The sequence below is a fragment of the Ylistrum balloti genome, unplaced genomic scaffold (genome assembly GCF_031769215.1).
Source record: "Ylistrum balloti isolate Yb309-2 unplaced genomic scaffold, AGI_CSIRO_Ybal_v1 Utg370104, whole genome shotgun sequence".
Taxonomy (NCBI): Eukaryota; Metazoa; Mollusca; class Bivalvia; order Pectinida; family Pectinidae; genus Ylistrum; species Ylistrum balloti.
In genome coordinates, this window is record NW_026782129.1 from 1001221 (window position 1) to 1011608 (window position 10388).

Below are 10388 nucleotides of genomic sequence, written 5' to 3' on the forward strand. Positions count from 1 at the left end.
AATGATGAATTTTACCAGTTAACAGCTCGTTAAATGTTAACTTACAAACTAACACCAATAAGTGTTTTACAACAGTCACATCCCACTAATCAAGTTGTCGGCTGTGCTGGAAAAACAGAACTCACCAGCGTTTAATGTCACATTTTGATTGTTACATCAAAAACAAAACCTACACATTATAACATACACATGCGTCACACATTGTTAGGATACAGCTAAGTTCCATTTTACGTAAGTCTGTCCACGTATTTAGTCACATTAGATATCATACAAAATCTAACAATTATTCTCCACAAACGTTCCTCTCTACCATTCCAATGATCCTGTTGATAGCGAGCCGGAAACTGTCAATGGCCGTTCTGAAAATGAAAGTTATCAGTTATAATGCTCTTATCGTTGAAGTTGAAATGTAGTGATACAGTAGGCTGAAAATACCTCTGTGTGTGAATTCGATACACACGTTTAAATGGCCGAGCTAATGTTTGTTCCTGAGATTACATTTGTCAACCGACATGGTATAATGTTGTGATATAATGTGGAATAATGACATATTGTATCCACACCAAACCATGCCGAGATCTAACAGTAAGTTACTATCAAGGAGATAAAGTATATCTAACATTTAGACCATGGCATAATTCAAGTCTGTTTACCTGATATAATCTTTAATCAAATAGAACCAGGAATGTTATGATTTCGTACCCGATCACTCCGTAATTTGATAAGATAGTATCAAAATTGACAAAAAATAATGTAGCAGAAACTCAGAATCGGAATATTTAAAATACAAGTTAAGGTAGCAAAAAACTCTGGACCTGTATACGGCGTATCAGATTTCTTCACTCCGCCGTAAATATTCCAGTTAATTTTTTTCATATATCAGTGCCGAACTATTTTTTTACTGCAGGTGTCAGAATATAAGATGTGATTGTTAATCTAAGAGTAGGTGCTTTATCCATCGAAATTTAATTAGAAAATAATATGTCAATTACAATCATATAACGTGTTATCATTGTCGGCATTCGGTGCGAAGTAAATTAAACATACTGTTTACCTCAATCGTTCACCTGTGCATTACGGTAAAGTAACCAAGATTGCTGTCAGGTCTCCTTTGAGCGTGAAATTTATTTGAGAGGACTTAAATGGTTGTTATATACTTATAATTCTACTTATTTACGATCACTGCCAAAATAAACAATTAAAAAACATTATTTCCAGTGAAACTGCAATATAAATGTTCGGTATTGGTCTGTGTGTTATTGTGCGGCCGGTGGTTTTATTGGAGTTCACTTATTCACACGTTAATACTATAACAGTAATCCCTAGGAATACTTTGGTCGTACCGCGGTCATCAGCCGGTTAGCCTTGACCCCACACGTGTAATTAAAATGAAAAATACAATTTCAAGGGAGGTAATCTTAATGCCTACCATTGCTTATTTTTACTTTGGAGTATGTCCTCAATCACGCGCTGTTTCCTTGTATACAACATAAATTGACAGAAAATCTATTCAATGTTTGTAAAAAAACTTGTCTCTCTAGTTCACAAATGAAATTAATTGAATGCTTTATAAAATTTAATTGCATATTGAAAATTAACAGCTTCATTCGTTTGTTGGAATAGTTCTCTCTATCGATCTATAAGCGACGCCTACTTTATCTGAGCACACAATTTTAAATTGAAATGTAGGTACTGCGTTATGAGAAAATCTATCTTGAAACAATACTCTCAATCCCTGTACCTTTTTGTTTAAGAGCTGGTCGCCAGTGTTAAGTGATGATGATTAGTACATTTGTGTATACACCATGACGTATGTTTAAAGAGTCACAAAAGAATTATATTATCTTTATCGTCATTTCATTCTCTAATTGATATGGTAAGTTATTAACATCTAAATCAGATTATCTGCACCATTTAATAGTACAACTAGATCAATAACTATATTAATCACCTATAACATTTATATAAAGTCTCAATGTGTTTATTCTATCTAAAATAATGAAATTTGATTTTTATTTTGTAAGCAATTGTATGATGGAAACAAAACTAAACAAAAGATTTTAATTGATTGGCATGTTCTACAACCATGTCGAAATTTAGTTTTACTACATCCCGTTTACATGTTACCTAATGCATTTAATTTACATATCTGTTTTGCGTGGGCTTTCGATGTCTGGCTTTTGACTGTGTTGTTACAGTTCTAGTTAAAATATCTAGTGCATAATGTTTAAGATAGAAGGGAAAATGATGACAATGGGAGGAAAACCAAAACTTGTTGACATTTAGGTATTACATAATGTTGACTATTAAACAGATCATGCCCATTGTGAACACTGACATTAAGTAAAAAAGAGCTATTTCATGTTGTTTCTTAATTGTTTTCCAGACTTATGTAGAAAAGGGACTTCATCTTAACAAATAACAATAAAACTGTACTTGCACATTCGAAAATAAACGTGGTATAATGAATACTTTTGTGCGATATAATCTTGATTACATTTATGAGATTTTCTACTTATCATCAGTTTCCCTAAAACAGGCAAATATTTTAGCCGGAAATATTGAAGATTTTCATTTTAAACTGTCTGTATGTAGTGCTTCCTGTTCCTGCTATGTTAGTAAGTGTCAAATGCACATAACGTTTTTTGGGATGAGCAATCACGAGCCATGAGTCGTGCTACATGTTTATGTGTTTTCAATATTCACGAATATGACAACGGTGTGTCGTTAGCAACAATTTTAGACGAGAGATAAAAAAATTACAAAATTTCTTGTGGATTATAAAAATAGTATTCCGTAAATCTAATGTAAAGTTAGTAACATATGCAAAATAAAGCCAAAAACTGATGTATGAGACGATATTGATGATGAGGTGATAAGCTATGAACTGGTGATGTGATGTTTTTTGATGAGCTGGTAAGCTGTGAACTGGTGATGTGATGTTTTTTGATGAGCTGGTAAGCTGTGAACTGGTGATGTGATGTTTTATGATGAGATGGTAAGCTGTGAACTGGTGATGTGATGTTTTATGATGAGATGGTAAGCTGTGAACTGGTGATGTGATGTTTTATGATAAGATGGTAAGATGTGAACTGGTGATGTGATGTCTTTTTATAAGATGGTAAGCTGTGAACTGGTGATGTGATGCTTTATGATAAGATGGTAAGCTGTAAACCAGTGATGCGTTGGTGCCCTGTAATGAAACACGTAAAAAACAATCTACCAGACCAAGTTTCACTTTCTTATTTTTATTTCTTTATTTATTTATTCATTGTTTTTGTTACATATCGAAACAATTTATAATATTCTAGTTTTTATAAAAGTATAAAAGGAGTCTTTGTCATGTCGCTCTTTTTAATTGTTGTCAATACTTCTTCAAATGATTTCATTTTATTTCCAAATTGTTCTGCAGATTTTTTTACAGTGGTACATGTAGTATGAGTCATGTGATAAATGTAAGTGGGATGGCCAGTGAATGACCACAGTGTCCGGTTGTGGTCACCTGATGGACTTTAGATTATACAAGTCATTTATACAGTATGTTCTTCAATGGACCGACAGTAACATCAACATAACCAATGATAGGTAAACACTATTTAAATCCCGGAGTCGTGTTTTTATACATAATATGAAAGGAATTTAATCCGCGTATTTGTATACATACATTCAATATGTCAATATTTACCTTCGGTCAACACCATATACGAATTTTATATACATATTGATACAAATTGACCCCGTGTTCGAAATTTTATAATCCCAGTTTGAGAGCAGCGAAAGCTTTGGACAGGTTAATTAATCTAATCACCAAAAATCCATTTCATATGAGGTATAAAGTGTACATTTGTATGTGATAGTTTAAAAATGTGCTAATGAATCTATCTTTTATAGTTATATATGTTCATATATTTTGGATGTGAAAATCTGATTGTATTTCATTTAGTACACGTATAATTATACAAGTACCTGTTGTTAACTGTATGTATAAATTACTGGTTCTGGAAGTGCTAAAAGTCTTAAGTGCTGGTGATGATTTAATGTAAGAAACTTTTGAATCAAAATAACTGTCACTTTTGGCACTGTATTTGGTTAAGTGAACATTTATATAATATTGATGATACGTAAATAGATGTTAATGGTGCAATGAAAGCATTTTCGTGATGTTTAGATTACTTTAAACATCTCATTTTCGGGAAATTAACACTGTTTTGTAAATGTAAAGACCCCCTGGGTATATCCCTTATGTGTTTACCAGCATAAGGCAAAGTATCTAGATACAGCCTTTCATATGTACATTTTTGTATATACTTTTCTGAAATAGGCAGAAAAAAAAAGTACACTCCTGGCTACAGATGTGGTAAGCATTGAACATCAATTAATAACTAATTAGAATATATTTGGAATATTCATTTAAGAGCACACAACATATATACATTCTATAAAGTGACATGAAAATCACAAGAAGCATTCCAAAATACAGGTAAAGATGACGTCAAATTATAGTTTTAAAAATGTGTAGAGACAGAAATAAAAGGTAACAATGATATCAATGTTTAAATATGTACCGTAATATATATATTAGTATAGGTTTCAGTATGGAAAATGGGACTGGTGATACTGTCTTTCACTTAAAACAGAATACACACCCGTAGACAACGCAGTGCTCAGTAATAATTATCTTATTATTAAGTATAAATAAGAAATGACAGGATACAAATTTATACTACATACTTTTTAAAAGAACGAACAGGTTTTTTCAATTACATGCCACACTGATTAACATACAATTTATGAATCGAGCGAAAAACTTTTAACATAAAGTTGATCATAAATTTAAAGTAAAGTAAGAATGTCGATATAAAAAATGAAGGCTATCACAAAAATGGTTTTCTTTATGGCTTTTTTTTTTTTTTTTTTAGGAAAAACTTTAAACTGACGACGAAATGCATGATGGCAAATTTTCTGTATGTGAATTATATGATATATAATATAAAGCATTTGATACTCACCAGACGCCGTGGTCTGTGGTCAGTTTCAGCGGACACTATAGGTCAAATTTTCCGTAGCGTCCAGCGCTCCGGTCGTACTCTGACTGTTACTAAGTATACACAAAACTAACCCTGTAATAAATTAAAATCTGTTAAAAAACACATTAACCAAGTTTTAAAACAAAAGAAGAGCACTCATTAATACCGGTTTACGAGAACCTGTATTGGTAAGCTATAAGTAGAACGAGTAATATACAGAGGTAATCAGTTATTAAATTACTCTACTTACAATGGGTTGAGGTGGTCGGTTGTGCGATCAAACGACGTACATGTGCTGATATTCTGGACACGCAACGATGCGCTTCGGAGAACTACAAAGGTTTCGGGTTTATGAGGAAACACTACACTGCTACAGTAACGTAAATATAACTTACTATGGAACCTACTCAGGGACGGCTCACGGGTTACACATCGATCTGGCAGATAGATCAATGATTTACTCAATCAATGATTTTAACATAAATGATAGAGGTGGTATGTTATTGTGATGTTGAATATAGTTCCAATAGATTTATTGCTGCTACCAAACATATGATATATCGGTACAAGGGTCTTTAGAGAAATAATCAAAATTTATGTGTAAGTATGTGTGGTCGATAGATATACTTTTGTTACACATAGAATGTGTTAATCAAAATAAGAACAAATGCTTCACAGGCAGTCATTGTGGACAAGATGTTTGACCAAATGTCATTTCTTATATCAATAAAAGCTAGTATAAATGTGGGTTTAAACACTTAAGGTCTAAGCATGTTTAACGAAATACACATTGATAGTACAGATCTGATCTAATACAATAGCAAATATTGCAAAAATAACAACAAATAAAATACGTATATGCCAACAAATCATAATCCTGATTATCTTTTTTTTTAAATTAGGGAAAATTATGAACAAAAGAAATATTTACTCGGAGATGCATGAAATAGTACAAGGATAATAAGATCAGATGTTCCGGAATGGTAAGCGTCTTCTGCTTCATCGATGTTACCAGCCATATAAAGCATTGTCAATCCAAGTAAGTAATGTCCTGTTCCCAAATGAAAACATGGAAAACGACAGCGTAACTGTTAGGTATACCAACGAACAACAAACACAACCAACGTCATAAGGAAATAGAATATTCCCCACTGAGATAATTACGACGACTGTTAAAATTCTTCTATCATTTTCATCTACCTGTATCTTTCGAGAACCTGTATTGTAAGTTTGTCAGCTGCCGAGATTTTATATGAAAATCGTTATTTTGAAAACAATTACTTCATATCAATTCAACTGCGACATTAAAACACTATATGTTGAGGAAGCAGGTTGTTGCTGTTAATAAAGGGAAATTTTGCAACAGGGAAATCGAAATCATCACGGTTATCGTGCAGATCGTAGCGGGATTGAAGTAAGTGGTCGATATAGAATTTCAACAGAATTTGGTTAAGACGTGTGGCACGTTTTGCAGAAAATGACTGAAAAGATGGTTGTGGCAAGGCTTCAGATTTAGTGTGCACCATGTCCATTGTGTGTTAAAGAGCCACAGTGATTACACTATCAACGAGATGACTTAACCTTAAATAATTTAAAATTTGCAACAAATCATAAACATATATATACTACAGGTAAATCTTCGCTTTCATTCTTTTATTTGATGACAATTTTTGTTCACTTCATGGAGTTAGATTTCTACTTCCAACATGTAAAACGAGAAAAAGTGACATTAGAGTCGAAATATTTAAAAACAATTCGGGAACTTTTATTTCAGTCAAATTTGAAATTGAATTTAAATAAGATAAGAGCGTTTAAGCTTGTTAATACATCACGAATTCTAACAAACCAAACGCCACTTTACTCGTATTTAATCAATGTAGACGACACAAGTTACTAATATCACGCTATTTGCGGGAGGTGTATGCTTTCGGGCGACGGTGAGGAGGTAATATGACACGAGTAGTTCATTTTTTTTACATGCAGGACCAAGAAAGAATTCTATAATATTGGTGATATGATTACTGTGCACTGTCTGCATCGTGTCGTGAATTTTTGCCCCACCGATCTTCCATACAATCCATGCTTTGTCCTTGTGAGTCGTTGAGTACGAATCCCAGTTTCCCATACATACGATAGGCTATTGATTAGCTAGGTAGAGTAGATCTACGGTAGGTGTAATTGTTATAGGTACACAACTGATACCCGTGGATCTGGATTATTGGTTAAAACAATGTCCCACTTAATGTATGATACAAAGGCTATCATGACGAGGGTCTACAGGTACAATAGTTGTCAGGCATTAGCAAAATAAGTAACCGACGGATAAGAAAAAAAAAAGACGCGATATTATTTTGAAAAACTCCTTAAATTGACCTGTAAACAATTTCACAAACTTTTAATTATGTAAGCTTCAACTATTCAGATAGCTACATAGTATGCTAACTCCTCCTTTATATTGATGTCAATGGCACTAGGACATTTTTTTGTTTTGTAAATTGAGGGTATAAAAACGAAATTCACACCTGAGTTAAATTTTGAGTGATTTGCCTCTCCCCTTAACTTTTTTTCTCTCTATGACCAGGGACGTATAATCTGTATTATACGTCCCTGCTATGACATTTCAATTTTTATTGACAATAATACCTTCAACAATTCAACACATAATAAGAGAGCCCAATCACTTAATACATACGGTATATACTACTATATAAAAGGAATACAAACACATGCTCTTTTTTCCTCTTTCTTCTTTACTGAACTTTCTATATATTAACTATTTGTAAACTAGCACTGTAGTATTAAAATGTAACAGATTTCATAAGCAATAGTTATCGTACAGATTATATTTTTTTCAGTAATTGATAAATAACTTAACCCACCCCCTCTTATGCCCAACCGTTTTTTCGAGGTGCCCTTCGTTTGCGTATATTTTGTATACAACAAAACAAATTCTGTGTAAAGCACGTGTTGATACCATTAGTAAGGCTCAGTGATTATGAATACCATCAAAGACAGACCGCCCAACTTGAGTCCTGTCGACCTGTCACATTTCACCACTGACAGTGACACGTGGTGATGTAGCTAACATTAAGTAAATTGTTGCATTTTGGCTGGTGATCAAGTAGTTTTAAAAAAATGGACTATTGTAACTTGTTTCATAATAACTCATTACACAAGAATCTTAATATTATTCCCACGCGTATATATGTAATGACATTTAAAGACATGAAGTTTAAATATCAAGTTCACTCTATATTTCCTGTCACCTGACTTCTTTCTTCTTTGCCTGGCGATTCCATGTTTACATGTTGGAACGTGACATTACTTACTTCAACAGCTATGATTTACATTTTTTCAATCTTACCTTTAGAATTGAATAAAATTGATCTTTTTCAGGAGTATCCAGGTTAATTATGCTTTCGTTTATATTTACCAATCGTCTCATCAAACAGTTTGATAACAGATGCGGCATTACGGTACCATGGTTCTTCGTAGTTTTGTTACTCAAACTATATATCCGTGAATTCCTGTCATTTTTCAGCATATTGCTATTAAATGAGGCATTAGATGATATTAAATTGTGATTTTTTTTTAAAAAAATGTTATTAGTATTGCGAAAATAAGATTATGAAATGTCGATACATTTGTTTTAGTTTGTTAATAAGAAAATACATACATAGAATGTGTATCTAAATGAAATTGTGTATTAAAATGTAAAGAAATGTAACGTAAATTGTTGAAAAGATACAAATATAAACCTACTTTTAAAATGTCGTCTCGAAACTCAAAGGCAATAGTATCGAAAATATCTGGTCTACTTTGTGTGATAGTTACTACCTTTGTACAATATAATTGGATAGATAAGCGTGAAATTGGATGTATTGATGGACAAATGTGTCATACAAAACTTGTTCATCACAAAAAAGTCCATTATATACTGGTGCGTATATATATATATCATCGTGATCCACGGTCGATAGATATCTGGACAGCTTTCTAGAATTGTTTTCGTCAAATTGAACCGAGTTGAAGGACAAATTATATAAAACATATTCAATTGTTGGTATCGGTCCCATTAGTTTCATCTGATAACATAATGGACTTCACACTAACGTTCTTGTTTCTAACAAACATTTTTAGTATCCTTATAGGTGTTGAATTCTGTGCCGAGTTAAAAGCGATGAATATATAACTGATATTGTATATCTCTGGTAGATTGATTTAAAATCACAAGGTCAGAGATGACATCAATATGAACAATGGTGTGGGAGGCAGAATGTAAATATGATATCATGTAACTAGAGATGTGGGAGACAGAAGGTATGATACCGGGTAATCAGTGACTTCAAAATCCATGAGCAAGATCACGCTTTATGGAAATTTCCTAAATTTATCTCTCTTTTATTTATTCTTTTGATTTCATTTTCTTCCTGTATTCAGATAACATAATTCATTCAGCGTATAACTGGTTCGCTACATTATTTTTTAAAATCATTTTTCTCAGTCTGAAGCATTCCTATAAATGCAATGTCTCTTGTCGATATATAAATGGGTTCTCGAGGTTTGGTGTGACACTGAGTGAATACAACGTCCGAGTACTGAGGTATAGACTTGCTTGCAAAATGAAACTTGAAGCGATGCGTTTAATTTCATTTTTTGTCTTAATTCATATAGGCTAGGGATGCTACCCTCCCCTAACCCCAACACTCTCACTAAAACAAAAATCCTGATTGGGATTTTAAGATGGACTTCGCTATTTGAGACACATCAACAATCGATTTCATTAAGAAACAGGGTTCAGACATTTACACTGCACGTGCCTAAGTCTTCACAGTATGGTTTTATAGCACGTGAAGCTCCACCACATCATACATTTAATTCTATTTTACAAGGTTACCAATTACCAATATGTAATTACAGTACATACATACTATGTTACAGTGTAATAAATTTCATCATGTCTCGAGACAGTATTTGAATGTATAGTAAGTGATTAAATGAAAATATGGACACACCCATTCATCTATTAGGATACAGACTGACAGTTCATTACATAATGACGACACAAATATGTTCAAGATTAGAAAAGTCCGTGAAGGGAAGCAACTTTTGAGATCAGAATGGGTAGTTGTCAATGTCAAGAGAACGGAAAAGTGATTGAGATCAGAATGGGTAGTTGTCAATGTCAAGAGAACGGAAAAGTGATTAAGATCAGAATGGGTAGTTGTCAATGTCAAGAGAACGGAAAGGTGATTAAGATCAGAATGGGTAGTTGTCAATGACAAGAGAACGGAAAAGTGATTTAAGATCAGAATGTGTAGTTGTCAATGTAGAGAGAACGGAAAAGTGATATGTAGTCCA